Source organism: Piliocolobus tephrosceles, chromosome 3 (assembly GCF_002776525.5).
Source record: "Piliocolobus tephrosceles isolate RC106 chromosome 3, ASM277652v3, whole genome shotgun sequence".
NCBI lineage: Eukaryota > Metazoa > Chordata > Mammalia > Primates > Cercopithecidae > Piliocolobus > Piliocolobus tephrosceles.
The window spans coordinates 36594830-36616518 of record NC_045436.1 but is presented as its reverse complement, the minus strand read 5'-3'; the positions used below and the strand labels follow the sequence as shown (position 1 = coordinate 36616518).

General features: G+C 42.0%; 1 protein-coding gene across 1 annotated transcript in view; it reads left to right on the top strand.

The window, feature by feature from the left end:
- The first annotated feature begins 10682 nt into the window (after positions 1 to 10682).
- TRIM2 (tripartite motif containing 2) overlaps positions 10683 to 21689 on the top strand; it is a 110255-nt gene continuing 99248 nt past the window's right edge. The window contains exon 1 of the mRNA XM_026454134.1: positions 10683 to 11256. The gene's annotated coding sequence lies outside the window, so the exon portion shown is untranslated. The remainder of the gene's footprint in view (positions 11257 to 21689) is intronic.

Below are 21689 nucleotides of genomic sequence, written 5' to 3'. Positions count from 1 at the left end.
TTCCTTTAGTCTTTCAAAAACTCAAAGTGAGTGAGGAGGAAGTGCCTGCTTCTAGCTTCTGGCAGTAGGCTACACTTCCCGGCCTGTCAGAATGGCCTCTTTGCGGGCTTCAACCTTTATGAGAAATAAAGCTGTCCTTTAGCAAAGTCATCAAGCTAAGTATCTGTCAACAGATGATGATTAAAGTGTGATACATATACACCATGGAATACTACTCAGCCGTAAAAAGAATGAAATCATGCCTTTGGTAGCAACATGGATGAACTTGGAGGCCATTATCCTAAGTGAAATGAGTCAGAAACAGCCAAAAACTGCATGTTCTCAGTTATAAGTGGGAGGTACACAATGGGTATATGTGGACATAGAGAGTGGAGTATTAGGCATTGGAGGCTCCAAAAGGTGGGAAGATGGAAGGGGATAAAGAATAAAATATTGCCTATTGGGTATAATGTACATTACTCACATGATGAGTACACTAAAGGCCCAGATTCACCATTATGCAGTATTTCCATGTTAGTAAACTGCACTTGTAGTGGTGCATGCCTGCGGTCCCAGCTATTCAGGAGGCAGAGGAGAGAGAATTGCTTGAGCCTGGGAATTTGAGGCAGTGAGCTGTGATCGCACCACTGCACTCCAGCCTGGGCAACCAAGCGAGACTCTGTCTCTAGGAAAAAAAAAAAAAAGAAAGAAAAAGAAAAGAGGTGGATGCAGGCTGGAGATTTAGGAAAGCCTTTTCAGCTCCTTTCTCTTGCCAAGTCTTGTCTGTGGCTTTGGTGGGTGGTTTTGTTTGGGGGCTTGTCTTCTTTATTCCCTTTTCTTTTTTCTTTTAATCAAAGCAGTCTGTTCTGGTACTGCCAGTGAAACAACTCTTTCCAGTTCCTTCGCATGGTGGTTGTGCACGTAGCCTCCAGGCCTGGGCTTGCATCAGTCATTTTGTCTATTCATACAAAGGGAATTTAGGCTGTGTTCAGTTCATCTCCTACCAGGGCATGTACTTTCACAGCCACTGCCTGGGAAGCTTTGTGTGCATGAGATATCACCAGTCTGCCAGGCTACCAGCTTAACTGTAAGTCGAGAGACTAACAGATGAAGCAATGACTGTGAGCCAGCAACTGTTCGAAGTGCTTTATGTGTATGAGTCAGTCAGCCCACTATTATTGTTCTCCATTTTCGGATGAGGAAACCAAGGCTCAGATTGTTGAGAAAATTGTCCCAAGCTGCACAGTTGGTCAGGGGCAAGCGCCAGCATTCAGTTTCCAGAGCCTGTGTTTTTAACCATTATGTGACGCCTCCAGGGTACATTACATTCTTTTGTATGAATGTGCAAAAAATATGTCTTCATGCTTCTATTTCTGTTCATTTAACTTGTTTCAATTTTTTTCTGTCATAAATAATACAGCAATGAATGTTTTTGCAATAATAACTGATAATAATAGTTAACATTTGTTGAATTGCTAATGATGTGATGGGCTCTGTTTCAAGTTCTTTATGCATCTTAACTAATTTAATCTTTGTAGCAATCCTACTATTATTTTTATTTATTTGTTTATTTATTTATTTATTGAGACAGAGTCTCACTGTGTCACCCAGGCTGGAGTGCAGTGGCATGATTTCAGCTCACTGCAACCTCTGTCTCCCAGGTTCAAGCAATTCTCCTGCCTCAGCCTCCCAAGTAGCTGGGATTACAGGCACGTGCCACCACGCCTGGCTGATTTTTGTATTTTTGGTAGAGACTGGTTTCACCATGTTAGCCAGGTTGGTCTTGAACTCCTGACCTCAGGTGATCCACCCGCCTCAGCCTCCCAAAGTACTGGGATTACAGGCACGAACCACCATGCCTGGCCAATCCTACTATTATTACCATTTAACGGAAGACGGAAAAGAGGCACAGGGCAGTTGGCTACGTACTTTGTTCCAGATTGCACAGTTAGAAAATGGCAGCTTAGCACCATAAGACATGGTGAGGAAAAAAATAAAAAAAAAGAAAAGTGGAAGGGCTGGCACTGAAACCCAGAGCTGGTACCCTTATGATAGTGTCTGGACAATGTCTGTGACCACACCTCTGATAGTGCCTCAGGAAAGATTTTTAAAGTGAAATTACTAGAGCATAAGATATAATCATTTTAAAGGTTTTTGATACATCTTACAAAAGTGCTTTTCAATAACACTGGTTGATCATGCTCATTTGCATTTCCATGAGCACTGTGTAATTGATCAAGGACTCTAAAAGTTTGATAAGTCACTGATGAGTGGAGATGCCCCTCTAAGTCCCTGGGCAGTAAAACCTGACCGGCATAGCCTCCGAGATCCGGCAGAATGTTGAGGAGAGCTTGGATTTAAGAGATTAAGAGGGTCAAACTCTGTTCTGTCCATTTTAAAACATAAGTTTTGTTTAAGAGGAACTATCTAGTATGCTGAAGGCAGCATCAGGTATCTGTAAAATTGCCGTTTGTAACTCAGGATCTTTGAACAAAAGAAACAATAAAGAAAATTCGGAACCAGAACTGTTTAACCTAAGGAAAACTTTTGTCCAAAGCAGCCTTTCAGTGTTCCACATCATTTGCATCGTTATGAATAACGACAACAGCAATTAAGGTTTATATTGCATTTTTAACTGAACACGTGCCTCTCTCATATTTCTTAGACCAAGCCAGTGTTTCTTGTACTTTCCTGAAGATAAGAAATACCAAGAGATGTTGTTAGCTAGAGCGTCATAAATAATCAGGCCTCCCCTAGGTAAGTTCTGATTTAGGAGGTCTGGGTTGGAGCATTAAATCTGTGTTTTGACAAGCATACTAGGTGATTTTTGTTTTCTGGGAATTTTGGAAACTACTGGAACACACAATAAAATAGCTGTAATAAGTTCTTTTTTCAGTGTTAAGCTATTAACATTAGAATGCTTGCTTTTAATTGGAATCAGATGTTAAAGAGAACCTCTACAACGATCAGTCATTGCAACAGAAGTAACAATTATATACTAGCCTCACTTAGCATTCTTCACCCACACTGGTTACCTAAATGTACCTCTCTTAGTTCTCTTGAATGTCTATTATACAGGCAGATGCAACTTGCAAATCACACTAACTCGAACATACACTTCAGTGCCTCACTAGAACACCTAATTGGCATCTTTTTCCTAAGTCAATATACTTGGCATATGCCTGGCTAAAGTGCCACTTTCTCTTGTTTAGACCCTGAAGCTGATGTAGACTGGGAGCTGATTACTGAGATCCAGACATAGCTCCTTCTCTCCTTCACATAGGCCCACCCACCAAGAATCCCTACATTGGGAACCTTTGGGATTCAAGGATCATGAGTCGGGGGCATGCCCCCTGGGATCACTGTTTGGAGCTGAAAATGCATTTCCCCATGGAAATGTTGATGTGGTGCCATTTTGCTAGAGTCCAAGTACATTTTCTGGTTTTTGTGGGCTGATCTGAGCACTTGCTGCCATTTATAATATTTCTATAAAAAATATCAAGCTCAAAACTACATTAGGGAGGGGAGCATCTGGAGTGTTGGAAATGTCCCATTTCTTGTTCTGGATGGTGTTTTTACCCTGTTAACGATCCCTTTGTGATAGTTCATTGAGCCGTTGCCTTAGGATTTGTTTAAAACTTCTCTGTTTTAAAATTATATTTATTAAAAATGTCAACATATGGGGGTTTGCAAGAAAAAAGGTTTCTTAAATAAAACCCCTCCATATGGAATATAGCCTTTTGGAAATTAAAGACAGACATTGAAATCTATGATTAGTATAAAGAAAAAGAAAGTAAATCAATTATCATATTTTTTTTGCATGTTGGATAAAAGATTTCAAAAGAAACCCTTTCATGGTTCCTTTTATTTGTTTGCTTTTTCATCTGTAATTTGGGAATTAAACAGACATTCAGTCACAATAGTCTCAAGCAATACAGTTCAAAAAACTTTTTTGCCTGTTTTTATATTTTTTGTTGTTACTTGATGCAAGTGAGGTTTTCAGCTGGAAATTTCAAAAGCCTGACACATATTAAAAATAAGCAGATTTATGATGAGTGGGATTTTTGGCAGGCAACTGAGAAAAATCACCAAGACTCCAAAGAGAGTTGTTCTCTTTCTGTCTTGGCTTTCTCATGTGCTCTTTCTTAATATTTGGTTTGAAGCAGTATATGGTTCTGTAATGTGACCTGAAGCCTCTATTGAGTAAGCATCCCTGGAGACTAAGAAACATCTTTCTATGCTAATGGATTAGTCCAAGAAGATCAATGTATCATCATTTCAAGAAAATATTACAAGAAAGTATGCTCTTACTCTAATGGAAGCCAGTAGCAATTTCCTTGTCAATTTCCCAGCTATTTTTAAATATTATTTTAGTACTTGGTTTCCTGGGCTGACTCTACGTTCAATCTAAAATTAATTGTTTGTCCCAGTTCACTGTCTTAGTCTCTGGACTCCGGTTGCAACTTTCATGAGATTCCATTCCTCTCCTGCAGAGGGTTTAAAGGGCTGCAGAATAAGAGGGCAGCTTGTACATTCTTTTGATAAGACAAAAGGAGGCATGTTTCTCAATTCTTCCCTTAGTTTCTACCCCCAGAAGTTCACAAGATGAGTGTCAAAGTCCATTTGTGCTACTACAACAAAATACCTGAGGCTGGCTAATTTATAGACAATAGAAATTTATTTTTCAGTTCTGGAGGCTGGGAAGTTCAAGATCAAAGCACCAGGAGGTTTGGTGTCTGCTGAGGGCTGCTCTCTGATTCAAAGGTGGTGCTGTGAGTGTCTTTACATTGCCAAGGGGATGGAAGGACAAAAGGGTTTGCTAGTTCCCTCAAGTCCTTTTATAAAGGCATTAATCCATTCATGAAAGGGGAGCCGTTGTGAACTAAACACTTCCTAAAGGCCCCACCTCTTAATACTATCACATTGGTAGTTAAGTTTCAACATATGAAGTTGGGGGCCCACATTCAGGCCATAGCAATGAGATTCTGTGAGTTCTTTGGTTGAGATGAACTTTGTTTAGATGAACTTTCTTTCATTTCTCCCCAGCATCTTACCGTGAGCACAATCAATACAACTGAAAATTAAGCTTTGCTTTTTCTTTCCAAAGTGGCTCTCTCTTTTTTTCTGCTCATGTTTCTGTTAAATGACAGAATTTTATTTTTTAATTTATAAAACGTTTTGGAGTTTATGCTAATTGAATTATGGGACCCTAGACATAAAGGAGACATAAACTCCCCAAGGAGTATACAGGGTAATAAGGAGATGAGGTGCAGGTACAGATAACCCAAGTACCCAGGAGGCTGGAAGTGCTGTCACTGAAATACAAAGTATACGGGATTCAGAGCAAGAGGTCATTCTCATCCATGGGTACCAGTTGAACTTCATCAGGAATGGGCAAGATTTGGACAGGGGAAGATGAAGAAAAGGCCACCCCATACTCAGCAGGAACAGACACTTCAAAGCCAATAAAGTACAGGTCAGTTGAAAGTGAGGGAGTCAGTGCAAGAACTGCTGTGAAGTTTAATTTTACAGCATAGGAGAAAGTTAAGTTCTAAAACCAGCACTTAAAAAAGAGAGTCATGGTGACTCAGTGATGCTTGACAATCTGAACATACTGCCTCTCAGTAATTCTCATACCACCAAGATGTCCTTCCAGTGTTTCAACAAATCATGATTTCTTCGATCACCAGATGAAGCAGTTGGATATGTTTAGGGGTTATGTTGGAGAGCAGGGAGAGACAGAGAATAAGAATAAGAATATATTTTTAGAAAGTAAATCACACTTACCATGACAGGATGCTCACATAGTCATAGCCACAGGGGAATCAAGATTGAGAAAATTTCAGATTTCCTCCAAGTTCTCCAAAGAAAAATGTACAAAGATCATGAATAGGCAATTTTAAGGAAATAGTAATGATTAATGATCATATGTAAAAAGTTCAACATCACTAATGATCCCATAAATCTAAATTTCAGAAGGAAGTTATTATTTTCTCTCTATCAAATTCACAAATCTTTAAAAATAACACTGCTGGTGAATATGTGCATCTTAATTTCATGCATTGCTAATGAGAATGTAAATTGGTACAACCTTTGTAGAAAGCAGTTGTGCACAAGAAAAAATTGAGACTATAAATGGTAATGTAATTTATTCACTTATTCAATTGCAAATATTTATTAAGCATATCGTATGTCTGGCAATGGATTTATCTGTAGGCAGTGGATCTGCAAATGATTTCTTTTTTGTTGTTGTTGTTGAGACGGAGTCTTGCTCTGCCGCCCTGGCTGGAGTGCAGTGGCCGGATCTCAGCTCACTGCAAGCTCCGCCTCCCGGGTTCACGCCATTCTCCTGTCTCAGCCTCCCGAGTAGCTGGGACTACAGGCGCCCGCCTCGTCGCCCGGCTAGTTTTTTGTATTTTCTATTAGAGACGGGGTTTCACCGTATTAGCCAGGATGGTCTCGATCTCCTGACCTCGTGATCCGCCCGTCTCGGCCTCCCAAAGTGCTGGGATTACGATTTCTATTTTATGTCTTGCTCTGTCACCTAGGCTGGAGTGCAGTGGTGCAGTCAAAGCTCACTGCAGACTTTTGCTCCTAGGCTCAAGCAATCTACCCACCTCAGCCCCCTGAGTAGCAGGGACTAGAGGCATGCACCACCACACTCAGCTAATTATTTTATTCTTTTTGTAGAGACAGGGTCTCTCTACGTTGACCAGGGTGGCCTCCAATTCTTGAGCTCAAGTGACCCTCCCACCTTGGTCTCCCAAAGTGCTGGGATTCAGGTGTGAGCCACTGTGCCCGACCTATTTTATTCTTTATACTTTCATGGGTTTTCCAAATTTTCTAGAATATTTAATTGCCTTTTATCAAACACATGCATTTTAATAAATCCTTTCCATCTTTTAGGGCTCATGTCAAGTCTACAAGTCTACCCTTTCCATATAGTATTTCCTGGACTTTAGGAAGTGCTCTCTCATTTTTCTGTGACCCTTCCAAATGAGTCTTTTCATATATCGTCTTGAGTTGTAGCCACTTGTATGTATGACTTTCTTCCCAACTAGTAAGGGAGTTACTGAAGAATAAGGATTGTGGTGTAGAAATCCTAAATTTTTAGGCAAAAGCCTAGTTCTCCTTCCCTACCTTCTCCATGAAGCCTTTTCTATTACTCAAAGAGAAAAAAAAAAAAAAAAAAAAAAAAAAAGGTGATTTCTTCTTCCCTGAATTCTCGAAACAGTTTTTTATGCCCCTATTATGGAGAGTAAGACACCCTGCTTTGCTTTGGATTACAGGAGATTGTCCTTGTCCTGACCCCCCATTCAGTTTTGGATTATAGTTCATTGTGTTTATCTTAAACATAGCACCCATTAGTCATCCAACTCCTTACTATAGGAAACAAATCTCATGTCTCTGTGTGCCCAGGGCAGTGTTTTACATAAGGTGTGTGCTCAGTAAACATTGGTTGATCTTATGACAGAATGAAACCGGCTCTTTCCAGCTATTTCAAACAGGCGCATTTCAGTTAGTCTGGAATCCAAAGTTTCAGAATGCCATGCAAGAAACAGACCCAGCTGTTGAGGAGTGGCAGTCATAAAGCCCCATTCACCAGAAAAAAATTCTACCAGGAAATGAATTCATTTCAGTGTTACAACTTCTGATGCCCCAAAGAGTAGACTTCTGATGCCCCAAATAATACTATTTAGTGCCTTTATGGGTCCTGAGAACTTCATCTGTGAAGCCCTACCTTCTTTCTCCATCTTACAAACTTCTAAAAATTATTTCCCAAAAGAATTCCACCCTTTCATTCCTAAATTGAACACCATAGATTTGCCCTGAAACCCAGTTTCAGGCCTTCATCTTCCACATGTGGTCATTGAGAAAAAAGTTTAAAATCAAGGACTGCATAAATACTATTTTAGAATTTAAAAAATGGGCCTAGAATGGTAGCTTACACCTGTAACTCAACACTTTGGGAGGCCAAGGTGGGTGGATCACTTGAGCTCAGGAGTTCAACACCAGCCTGGGAAACAAAGTAAAACCCTGTCTCCCTGAAAAATACAAAAATTAGCCAGGTGTGGTGGCACAAGCTCTGGTCCCAGCTACTCGGCAGGCTGAGGTGGGAGGATGGCTTGAGCTTGGGAGGCAGAGGTTACAGTAAGCCGAGGTGGTGCCACTGCATTCTGGCTTCGGTGACAGAGCCAGACCCTGTCTGGAAAAAAATAAAAATAAATAAAATGAGTAAAATAAAATAAAATGAAGGAAATAGAGCACAAGATTCATTTCCATTTAATACACAATTTATTGTTTTCCAGGATTTTGCAATGCCTTATCCTGGGCACTAAGGATTATCCAAAGATTAAACAGGACATTGATCTCATAAGATCCCATGTGGCTATGGCAATGTGATTGAGGAAAGGGAGGAACAGTGTAAAAGGAGTCAAGAGATGGGGAGGTCATTGCCCTTGACTGCAGGGTTCTGGGCCAGAATTGGGTGGAAGTGGGAAATAAAGAGGAAGTCCACTGGTAACTGCTTATAATTGTGTTAGTGGTGACTGCTGATGCTTTGAGTCTGTGCCCAGTAAATATAAGACATAGGCGGGATTCAGATAGAATGAGAAAAGCTTTAGGAAAAAATAAAAATCAAAGTTCTAAGGCAATATTGGATAGAAGATATAATGAGAGACAGGTTGTTATAGGAAAGGATGGCATTTAACAGAACACAGTGCATCTGTGAGTGTTCTTAGCTTCTGACAACAGACATTACTCTAGTTAGTCTGAAAGTAAAAGGAATTTATTAAAGGTTATTAGGACACCATCAAGAAAGTGAAAGGACAGCCCATAGAATAAGAACAAATGTTTTCAAAGCATACATCACATAAAGAACTCACATCCAGAATGTGAGAATTCAACAATAAAAGACAAGTTTAAAAGGACAATTTAAAATGGGCAAATAGTGTTGGTTGTACAACAATGTAAATGTACTGTTCACAGTATATATACATTTTGATATAACAAAATAGTAAATTTTGTTATTTATATTTAACCCCAATTTTAAAAATAAATTTTTAAAAATGGGCAAAAATTTCAATAGGCGTTTCTACAAAGAAGATACCCAAATGGTCAACAAGCACATGAAAAGATACTTAACATTGTTTGTCATTAGGGAAATGGAAAGCAAAACCACAATGAAATACCACTTCACACCCACCAAGAAATTGAAACCCTCATACATTACTTGTGGTAGTGTAAAATGGTGTAACTGCTTTGGAAAACAGTCTGGCAGTTCTTCAAAACGTTAAACATAGAATTAGTGTATGACCCAGCATTTTCACTCCTAGGTAAATGCCCAAGAGAAATGAAAATATATGTCCACTCAAAAACTTGCATTCAAATGTTCATAGCAGCAGTATTTATACTAGCCACAAGTGGAAACAATCCAAATGTCTATCAAATGTTGAACAGATAAGCAAAATGTAGTGTATTCATGTAATATAGCATTCTTTGGCAATAAAAAGTCATGAAATACTGACACATGCTACGTGGATACCTGAGTAAACTTAAAAAACTTTGCTGAGTGAAAGAAGCCAGACACAAAAGCACACACATATTATATGATTTCATTTATGTGAAATGTCCAAGCATGGTAGTGTGCCTATATCCCAATTACTCAGGAGGCTGAGGGTGAAGATCGCTTGAACCCAGGAAGTCAAGGCTGCATTGAGCCATGTTTGTGCCACTGCACTCCAGTCTGGGCAACAGAGCGAGACCCTGTCTCAAAACAAACAAACAAACAAACAAAAAACAAACAAATGCAGCCTCCTCTGGGAGGCTTTTCTTCATTTCCTGCTTCTATGTTCCTGTAACTCTTTGGGCATACATTTCTATCATTTTATAGTGTTTTGAAATTGTAGGTCGTCCCTCCCCACCTTCCCCCTGCCCCACAAAGAAGATAAGGCCCTTGAAAGTAGACTCATGCTTTTTCCAGCTTTCTATTCTCAGCCTTGCGACTGATGAAGGAAGGGAGGAAGGAAAGGAAACAGGAAGGAAGGAAGGAAGAAAAGGAAGGAAAGAGCGAGGAAGGGAGGAAGGGAGAAAAGAAGGAAGGAAAGAACAAGGAAGGAAGGAAAGAGCAAGGAAGGAAGGGAAGGAGGAAGGAAGGAAGGCAGGAGGGAGCGAGGGAGGAAGGCAGGAAGGAAGGAAGGGAGAAAAGGAAGGAAAGAGCGAGGGAGGGAGGAAGGAAGGAGAGAGGGAGGGAGGGAGGAAGGAAAGAGCGAGGGAGGGAGGGAGGAAGGAAGGAAAGAAGGAAGGAAGGGAGAGGAAAGGAAGGATCCCTACTCCAACTTCTTTTACGGAGTAAAAAAGACCTGTAGAGACAGTCATGGCTCATCATTTTCAGGACTGATTGTATCATACTTGGCTCATTTGTTAGAATTCACTTGAAGGAAATGGAGATTTTTTTCTTCGCTCACATTCAGGAGCTATGCTTGCTTATAATGAACTGTCATGATGGAGGCTGGCCCATTTCAGCTCTCTCAGCCCCGTCAAGCTGAACTCACTTCCCCTGAAAGGACAGTGTTTGCATTTGTGTTTACAGGACTGGGGAGGAGGATGCGTTTTCAGAAGACCTGAAAACCGAGCCAACCCCCTTTTCCTGCCCCCCTGTGCTGCGATTGGCCCATCCTGGAGGCTGGCTGCAAGAGCCTTTAGTCATCGCACAGGGAAATCTTTCTGGAACAGGGCACCAACTTGCGTGTTTGTTTTCATGCTCTTTGTGCGGGGATTAGCTGTCGTGCCGGGCCTGAGAATGCTGCGAGCGCTGGGCGACATCTAATCCAGGATTTGCCTCTGCCTCGCGGTTGATGGAAAACAGATGTCTCACTGCTCTGGGCCTGAGCACAGAATGGAAATGACCGACCAGAGAGCCATTTGGAGCCGAGGACACCCGGTGAAGGCCCTTCAGAGTCCAGCCAGGAGGCCGACTTTCCTTCTCTGGTCTGTTTTTACTACTTGAGCCGCTCGCTCAGAAAACGGCCTTGGATAAAGCAGTTTCACCTTCAGATCGCCTAGGGCTGCAGAAGCGCGGTCGCCGGGGAGGAAAGAGGAGGCGGAGAGGGGCGGGTGCGAAGTCCTGGGTCGCCCGCCCGCCCGCCCGCCGCCTGATGTTGTGAGCGAGCGCACCTCTGCCCTGGCTGGGGGCGCAGCGAGGTCCAGGCCCGAGGGGTGAGGCCCAGGCCCCTCCGGAGCGCGCGCTGTCCCCGCGAAGCGAGTCGCCGTCTCGCAGTAAGTCGTGGCTCGGGCTGTGCCCTGGGAACCCTCCCGCCCGGGCAAGGTCCGGTGGCCCGAGCGTGCGGGAAACCTGCCCAGAGTCCGTTTCCGGACGGGCGCTGCGGAGCTGGCTGCGGGCCTGGAGCGGGTGCAGTGGATCGGCGCGGCGCGGAGCTGTCAGCAGCAGGGCTGCTGAGCTTCAGAACCTGGACGCGGCGCGGCTCCGAGGCCCTGCCCGCGGAGCTCTCCCGGGAGTCGCGGACCTTTGCCGTCCTCACTCACCCGCGTCATGCAGGATAGCTTTCAAAGTCATTTTGCACTGAGAAAAAAAGATACTGAGCAATGTGAAAGCAGGACTGTAGTAATTTTGAAAAGATCGGCTTCCTCTTTTTCTTTAAAAACGTGTTTGGTCATTTTCCTAAAACTACTTTCCTTCCTTTAGCCTCCTCTTTTATCCTCTGCTCCAGCTTGTACTACAGTTTGGGCTTATTAGAGCAGGGAGATGGTGACTTTTGAGGGTTTGCAGGGCTCTTTCTGGTTGGTGTATTTATTCTGGAAATACACCAACTACTTGGCCCGGCATTGAAAGCTGCATGCCGCTGACAAAGTAGATAAAAAGCTGGGAGTGTGGAGGACGGTTGTCTCACTAAATGCCTGTCAGATCCAAAGCATTCTGTGAACCCCAAGTTCGTTCCCACCTGTAATCCAACCCCATGGAGAAACTGATGCCTTACACCAGGCCCCTTCGCTTTCCCGCGAAATCACTAGCTTTTAATTTATGGAACAGAGACAGCTTTAGATTCAAAGACTTTTAAATAGTTAATTTTAGAGCACTTAGAATTCCAGCCATCCAAAGACTAGCCTAGCCCCATAGGTGTGAGGGGTTGTTTTTGTGGCGGTATGCACATCTATGCCTTTTTTCATTGTTATCTTCTAAAAATTGAGATTAAATTTTACATCAGTATTTTTAGAATGTAGTTAAGGGCTGTTGCCTGACAACTTGTATTGAGGGTTCCTTTCCCAGGGGGTGGGAGGACGTATTGTGCTGGGTCCACTGCTTCCCAGCTCCACGTGACCTTTCCTCTCAAATTTCCACTTGATTTCATCTTTGGCAGAACTGGTACCTGCCCTTCAGCTCCAAGAAACAAAAGAGCAGGGGTGAGTCAGAAGGCTTTGACTACCTCACCCTTAACTAGAGATAGAAAGTATTTGATTAAATTCTTTATGATACACATTGCATTTCCTTTCCTTTCCAACTTAGGTTCATATAACAATGAAGGATCAATTAAAATGAACTCCACCTCCCTTCTCCCTTAGGGTAAATATGGATTCCTTTAGGGTTGAGTTGGGCAGGGCCATCTACAATAATGAAATGTCTCCTAGGTGAGATAATCTGGCCTGTTCTGGGGTAGGTACAGAATACCACATCCCATTTTCCCTTATTAACTCATTCTTTTCCTGGCAGCCTCCCTTTTCTTTCTACCCTTTCCTATATAATCCCGTTTAGATACCCACCATAACTCTACTTTGGATCATGGAATCTAGGATACCATCACTGACAAGGTTTGTTTAGGTGACTGTCCCTTATCAGTATTCCCTGAGAACATTTTTCCAATTCCTGCCTTTATTTTCCTGGAAAATTCTATGTCGATTAAATCCTCCACTAGAAATTCCATTGTATCTGTCAAAGATAAGCATCACACCCACATCTTGAATATTTTTCTTGCATCATCATTTTAATGCTGACTTGCGTGGCTTCCTGATTTCTACTTCAAATTTAAATGCAGATGGAAGGAAGTTGTTATAAGACACTAAATATAAATGGGTTAGAGCGTCTCAATGAGAATTAACATCTTATGCTCTGACCTTTTCTTTGGTCTGTCCTTGGGTTGAATTCTATCCTTTCAATTTCTGACCATTGACTACTCTAGAAAGAGGTTGGATAGTTACTTTGTGTGTCAGGAATGATCTGTTCATTTGGTCTTTTCTGAGCAGCGGTGACTCACTACCTCTCCTAGTGCTGATTGGGAAGAATTTGGCCTATTCAATGATGATAACCCAACTGGGTAACATAGCAAGGCCCTAGGAACCTTTGAAAATGACGTCTTAAAGCCCTGAAATCCTGGTGCAATAATATTATCAGAACTTCTTCCTTCTTTCACCACTCCATGAAAAATGACACTGCTTGGTTTATATCAAATATGTCTTGGATGATAAATTCCCAAAGACAGCTTTAGCTTGATTTGTACAGGTACTAAAAGTTTATGCTGGCAGGTCAGCACCTGGCAAATGCTTTTGATGCTGCTACTAATGATGAAGACAGGAACAATGATGGTTTTCCTTTTTGGTTTCTTGAGAAAAGACTTCCTGCTTAGAATGTCTGTTTGAGAAGCTATTCTGTGAATGTTATCTTAAAAGGCTTGAGGCAAAGGCTGGCATAATATCATACTTTGTTACCAACATTATTTCTTATACTTTTACATTTTAGACCTTCAGGCTGACCTGTTAGTTGGCATGTCTGAAAAAATCTACCTTTATTATTTTCTCTGGAAGAAAATGACAGGTCTTTTGAAATGGGTAATATTTCGTTTAAGAATTAAAAGAAATGGCAAGGGCAACCTTTGAGATAAATAGGTAGAGAGGAAATTAAGGAGAGTGAATTTCTTGACCTTGAGCCACTATTTACTAGACACTCAGCTTTTATGTTTGGTTGGAGGGTTTAGTGGAAATTCAATCTCAGAAACTGAGCTTTTGTTGGTAAATATTTTGTATTACTAATATGGTTCTTTCCTATGTAACACTGTATTATTTTTGCATATCCTGCCTTTGATTGTTTTTGGTTTTACTTTTTAAATTTTTTTGGAGACTCTGTCACCCAAACTTCAGTGCAGTGGCATAATCATAGTTCACTGCATCCTCCAACTCCTGGACTCAAGCTATTCTCCCACCTCAGCCTCCCAAGTAGCTGGGACTACAGGCATGTGCCACCACACTCGACTAGTTTTTAAATTTTTTGTAGAAACAGTGGCTCACTGTATTGCCCAAGCTGGCCTTGAGCTCCTGGCCTCAAGCGATCCTCCCGCTTTGGCCTCCCAAAGTGCTGGAATTATAGGTGCGAGCCACCATGCCTGGCCTATGTCCTGCCTTTGAATCTCATCTTAATCCTTGAACAGAAATATCCTCTCCCTAGAACTTTCAATACTTTCCTTTTTCATAATATACTGTGTATGTAGATGAAATTCGTCCATGTAGAAGGGCTGGCCCAAGAGACTATAATGTGTTCTTGAGTCTAAAAAAAAATACCATATATGTCAGCATCTTTATTAATTTAAGACAGTTAGAAGGGCTCAAATAGAAGCTATGGATATGGGTTTTGCTTCTGTCTTAACTGCAGTAAAACAAACTAACCTAAGACACGCTGAATTCTGGAACAGGGGCAATTTGTAGAAATATGCTGCAGGCAGTTGAAGTTCTGAGAGTTGAATACCCTATTAAATTGAAATCTCCTCAGTGTAAGTGTTTTTCAGGTTTCAGAACGTCTGCTGTTTGAGGGATGCCTTTTTTAGTTTAATGTAGTCATTGGTCCAACCTAAAATATTAAGAGAGGTGCAGAGTTGCTGACCTACTTATCTCCCATGAGGATGAGGACTAGCGTTTTAGGACTCTCATTGCTGACCTTCGTGGATGACCACTTTGAGGACCAGGAAGCAAACAAAATGGAAAGTCTCTCAGATTAAGACTCCTGAAAAGAGAAATCTGATATAAGACCAAAAATGTGAAAGATTAGAACAAGTTTCCTTTTAGAATGTTCTGCTCAATCAGGTAGAAGAAAGGAAAGATAATTTTCAAGCCCATGCTCCAGTCTGTTAGCCAGCAAGGATTTATTGAGCAAATACTATGTTCTGAGCCCCCTGCTTATAATCTGGAAAGTACAATAGCCTAAAAGACAAAGAACAAATCTTGAAGGAATTTTCAAGTCCTGGTGGTACCTTCAGGCATTAGTGAGCATCCTTCTCCCTCCTGTTCACTAAGTTCCTCAAGTCTTTCCTCAGCAAGGAACTCAGCTCTGGCTATGGTAGAACCCTCTGCAGTGGTTCAGTTACAAACACTCTCTGAGAGAATCAAGTTGGCCCCAACCTAAAATTTGTTTCCTTTGGCGTTGAAAGGTGTGTCTTTAAAAGGCTCTTTCAACATGACCTGGGTGAAGTGGCATTTGCTACTTAACCCCAAGACTCTTGTTCAGTGCACGGTTCTATTCCTAAAATGTCCTCTCCCCAGCTACCAGACAATTCAACAGCGGCCCTGGGTAGCGCCAAAATAACCCATCATAGAAACACTGCTTGAGGGTAAATAGTAGATAGGCTTGAGCTTTGCCTTAATTAAGAGGATGAGATCGGGTCTCTTTAATCGCCAAAATAGCCTCTCAGACTAAACAAAGACAGAACTGTCTCTTTTGCTGACTACATGCAATTTATTTAAATTAGTATTGCACATTCAACAATGGTGTGGAAGCTGTATTAGAAAACCACCAAATCGAATGAGTTTTCTAGGTCTTTGGTTAGGGATAAAAAGGGCATTAGCCACATTGAATGGGATTTGCATCTCGTTAGCTTGCCTGTATGTCCTTGGCTATTGCACACAATGGAGGGTGCACGTCTCTCTTCAGCTGGGTAGTCAGCTTTAGTTGTGATTCTGCTGGGAATTAAAATTGTGAACTAGAGGCATAGGTGGGTGAAGGAGAAGGGCCGGAACTTGTCTGACCACACCCTCCCCCGCTTTTTGTAGTTCAAGATTGTAATAGTTTGCCTTAGCAGCAGCAAAAGCGATCTCAGTGTTTAGTACTCTCCTCGGCATTGGCTGTGAACAATCTCCATGCAGATATGGGGCAGCTGGCTCTCCTTATTGTTCAGCATATGTCCAGGGTTCCCTCCAATGCACTGGATTCCGCTCATGGAAGGCAGAATAATTACCATGTTAGTCCAAGAAAGAGATTATAAAAGTGAACCTCTTATACAAGGTAAACATTTTGGATATTCCCTTATTTAGTATGACCAATGTGATGTCACCCACAGAAAGTGGATAAAAGGGTACCCAAATGGACTGAAGGCCACAGGATCAGCTACTCTCTATCCATAAACACCCTTGTCAACGGTGTGGATGCTTCATCTGACACCCTCTCCTTCCAAGTAAGAATCGTCCTTGTCACTTCACTTCCTTCACCACCCAAATCCTGGTCATATACTTAGTACTTCCTCAGACCTCTAGAACAGAAATATCTGTGGGTCCTCAGCCACTTTACCCCATGTGTGGGTCTGATGGCTAAGATGAGCTGTCCTGAATAGCTTTCAAAGTAACTCCAGGGAGAAAAACTAAATGTGGCTCGCTAAAAGATGACACTTAATCTATATAGTTTCGTAGAGGGTATTCTGGATGTTCGGATCTGGGTTGCTGCAGAAAACGAGTGGCAATAACTGGGTATCTTTAGCTTCTCAATCTTAGCCAATAAAGAAGCCAGCAATCAACACTCAATTCAACAGTTACAGAATATGGTCTCCAGATTCCTGCCACCATTAAACAGAATTCTTTCTTACAAAGCTGCTTTCCATTTTATAAAAACAATGCTTTGTCCATCTATTGTGGCACATACTCTGTACAGCAAATGAGCCTTCGATGATAAATGCTGTCTTTGGCCCCAGGTCACGCAGCAGTCACAGTCACGTATAATCAAGTGACCATTTATTTAGAGGAAGGATGAGCAGAGGCTAACTGCAGTCTTTTTGCTGTTTTTCCCTATTTTCTACCTTCAAGTCGCAATTAGCCTTTGAGTATCCTTCATCCTTTTCCCCTCACAAGTGATGTCTCAATATAGTAACCTCACGTATAAGGTAACCGATGACTGAAGGCTAAAATCCACTCAGAGACCACAAACCGCCCACTAAAACAACATGAAAAGATCTGGGAGCCTGGAAATGGGAGAGGTGGGAGTGAGGGTACGTGGGGCCCTGTGCAAAGTGCTGCTTTTTCTTGTGACATTTACTGTAAAGTCTCTGCTTAAGCTATAGACCCTGGAGAAGAAAGTATATTTTACTCATTTTTAACACAATTTCATTAAAGGACAAAGAAATTCGATTTCTTAGGGATTTCCTCTATAAATATTTTACTTGTAGAGTAAAAACATACATTGTTTCACTTGTAGAGTAAAAACATACATTGTTTCGCTTAAACAAATATTCTGAATTTTTTTGTTTCATTTTGTCCTGTTTTGTTTTGTTTGAGACAGAGTCTCACTCTGTCACCCAAGCTGGAGTGCAGTGGTGCGATCTCTGCTCACTGCAACCTCCACCTCCCAGGTTTAAGCCATTCTCCTACCTCAGCTTCCCAAGTAGCTGGGACTACAGGTCCCATGCCTGGCTAATTTTTGTATTTTTTAGTAGAGACGGGGTTTTGCCATGTTGCCTAGGCTTGTCTCAAACTCCTAACCTCAGGTGATCCGCCTGCCTCGGCCTCCCAAAGTGCTGGGATTACAGGAGTGAGCCATCACACCCAGTCAGATTCTGAATTTTTAAAGAGTATCTATTAGAAATCAAATTCATTTTTCTTTTTAAAAAGACTTCAAACATCAAGAAGGGGAAATAATTATTAAGCATTTGCTTGGAATAGTTAAAGTAGTTTCTGTAATAGAAGGCAAACAGATTTGCCGGGGTTTGAAATTCCGAATCCCATCTACATGGAAGCTGGTTTTCATTTGTAATGTGGTAGAAAATATTCTTGGCCTCTTTGGGGCTTATTGCACACAGTATACACCATGCTAAAACTAAATCTCAATAGAACCAAATACATTTCTTTTCTTAGATATTTTTACTAAGCATTTTCTCTCCTTCAAGTCCCTTGGATAAATGCATTCACCAAGTACTGCTGGGTCTTTCTACCTCTGCGAGGACTTTAGTCTTCAATCTCCCTTATTCAGCCAGTTAATTCAGCTACTATCTGTTGACGGGGGCCAAGAGGGACAGGAGTTCACAGCCTAACCCAAGAGAAGAAGGTGAGGCACACACACCTCTTGCCCATGTCCTAGATCTGTCTTTCAGTCTCTAGAGGCCTAGGCCCTGGCTTTCTGAATTTTACACATGATGACTGCTATGGTACTTACAGTCTCAATATGTTTTGCTATCCACACTATTTTTTTTTTTTTTTTTAAAGACAAGCAAGGTCTTGCTTTGCTGCCCAGGCTAGAGTACAGTGGTATGATCATGGCTCACTGCAGCCTTTGCCTCCCGGGCTCAAGCGATCCTCCCATCTCAGCCTCCCAAGTATCTGGGACTGCAGGTGCATGCCACCATGACTGGCTACTTTTTGTATTATTTTTATAGGATGGGGTTTTCACATGTTGCCCAGGCTGATCTCCAACTCCTGGGCTCAGGCAATCTGCCTGCCTCGGCCTCCCCAAAGTGCTGGCATTACAGGCATGAGTCACTGCACCCAGCCCATGTTCAGTCTTAAAACCAGTAGAATTCAGTTGCAAAAACAAAAAAACACACCAAACAAATGCTTGTCCTAGGCATAATGTATTACCTTATTGATTTATTGTATCACAGCTGGAAATATGGGGACTGTCAGTTTCTTCTGAGAACCTGGGATACTGCATGCCTTAAGGCAGATTGAGGTGACAGTATGCTATCTGTCTTTTATTTATGAAGATAACCCTGTTGACCCACCAGGATATGCTTTATAGTTTTCTCCATCCATCCTATCAATTTTTATTAGTTATGAAATTTATTGACCCCTGTGGCACAAATCTAGAAGAACCAGCTCAATTGGTTCAAGCCTATAATTTCATCAGCATATCAGGTAACTAGCTGAGCTCACTTGGCACTGAGATCATAATAATGATTTAACCTCTCATTTGAGCAAGCCTTTACTGTTTAAAAATCACTGTCACATAAATAATTCCATCTTATCTTTACAATGTCCCTGAGAGGTAACATCTCAGAAGCGAGGAAACTAAGTTTCCAGGAAGTCGAATGACTTTTCCAGTAAAGGGGGAGTCAGGACTCACACCTAGGATGTCTTTCTTGCTAAAACACACGCTCAAATATACTTGATTGGATGATAATCCAGTTGAATTATCCAATTATCCATACGATAAATCGAATTATCCAATTATCTGCACAATAAATGGATACAAGAATTGTGGGAAGCTCTAGAGGAAAGGATGTTATATTGAGAAAACAAATCTAGGAAGGTGTCTGGAAAAGTGGTTTTCAGTAGAGACTGGTTGCTTTACATTTAACTCTAGACCCGAGAATATCACACAAGAAACTATTAGGGAATCATGTGAACAAGATACAATCAAGTGTCAACTCATATGATACAGACATTAAGTACAATGATGGTTCAGAAAAGAGAGAGAACACAATAAGGTAACAAATCAAGGACAATATAATTGAAGAAGAGGCACTAAAGTTGGAACTTAAAGAATGTGCAAGGTTTAGATGGAAGAGGGAAGTAAGAAGGGCACAATGGGCATTGGGAACATCCCAAGCAAATGTGGAGAGTCATTTTCCAAACGGGGATTAGGAGCCAGACACATCTGATGGGAGGAGAGACTGAGCAGGTCTAGGCAAGGAAGTCGTGGGCACTGAGCTGGAACAAGGAAGTGGAATCAAAGAGGATCTTCAGTGCTTATTGGAGAAATCCAGACTTGACGCTTAGGTGCTCTAAAGGGTGGCGGCATGAGGGAGAATCTGCTCCATGCCTCTGTCCTAGCTTCCGGCTGTCCCACGCTTCCCTTGGCTTGTAAATAGTGTTCTATGTCTTCACATCATCGTCCCTCCATGCCTGTCTCTGTGTCCAAATTCCCCCCTTTTGTAAGGACATCAGTCATATTGGATTAGAGCCCACTCTAATGACTTCATTTTAACTTGATTACCTCCCTAGAGACCTACACGTACAGGTTGGCATCCTGAATTCAAAAGTCTGAAATGCTCCAAGTCAAAAACCTTTTGGGTGCTGACATGATGCTCAAAGGAAATGCTCATTGGAGCATTTCGGATTTCAGTCTTTTGGATTTGGGATGCTCAACCAGTCAGTATCTGCACATATTCCAAAATATGAAAAAATTCCCAAATCCAAAAATACTTCTGGCCCCAAGTATTTTTGGATAAAAGATACTCAACCTGTAGTATTTCCTAATACAGTCACAATCTGAGGTACTGGGAGACATCAACATATCTTTTTGAAGGGAGGGGACACAATTCAATTCTAACAGGCACCTTTAAAGAGTCATGAGTGGCCAGGCACAGTGGCTCACACCTGTAATCTTTGGTAGGCCGAGGCAGGCAGATCACGAGGTCAAGAGATCGAGACCAGCCTAGCCAACGTGGTGAAACCCCGTCTCTACTAAAAATACAAAAATTAACTGGGCATGGTGGCACACACCTGTAGTCCCAGCTACTTGGGAGGCTGAGGCAAAAGAATCGTTTGAACCCGGGAGGCAGAGGTTGCAGTGAGCCAAGATCACGCCACTGCACTCCAGCCTGGCAACAGAGTGAGGCTGCGTCTCAAAAAAAAAAAAAAAAGAGTCAAGAGCAGCAGAGTGAGAGGAAAAGAGGTGTTTTAGTGAGAGTGGACTGACCCCAGCATGCAGAATATGCTGGAGGGAAGGGAGGGAACTAGAGGCAGTAGCTGGCAGGGGTGGAGAAAAGTAGATAAAATCAAAACACATTTCAAAGGAAGAGTTGAAAAGATTTAAGTAGTAGCAACAGTAACATTTCAAAGGAAGAGTTGAAAAGATTTAAGTAGTAGCAACGGTAATGTGTCTAGAAGATAAGTTTACAGAACATTCCTATGTCCCCTGCCTCCTTTGATCTTGGTACCTGACTTACGGGCTGAGTGGTGTCTTCAGAGTTTCTGGCCCTGGGTGGAGCTCCAGTGATGAGGTCATCCACTCCAGTGAGAGTGGCTGGCAAAGGCGGCAGGGGGAGACTCGGAGCTGCAGGTGCTGAATTGGAGGTGGTGACAGAACTGAGTGGAGCTGTCCCCTGGCCCACTGGAAACCTAAGCCAGCTGCCCTCTCTCTAGACATAGATTGGGAAGTCAAATGCATACCAGCAGTCATCTAATCACAAGAGTGTGTGTGGTCTCTGAGTGAATGAATGTAGGAGAAGAACAGTGGCTTGATGTTTTGGGAAATTCCCGGAGTTAGATGACTGCTAAGAATGAGAATGAGAAGCATTTAAAGTAGAGGAGAAATGGTAAAGTTCTCTACCTCCAAAGCTGAAGAAAAAGAGTTTCCAGTAGAAGGTGGGAGGAGAAGAGGGATGACTGGAAGAAGATTTGGGTGTAGCTAAAATGAGGACATGGGGAAAAGAAAATGCCAAAGAAAGGAAGGAAGGAAGTCGGATGATAATTACAGGGTGGCAGAATTTAGAATATGGTGTGGGGGGCTT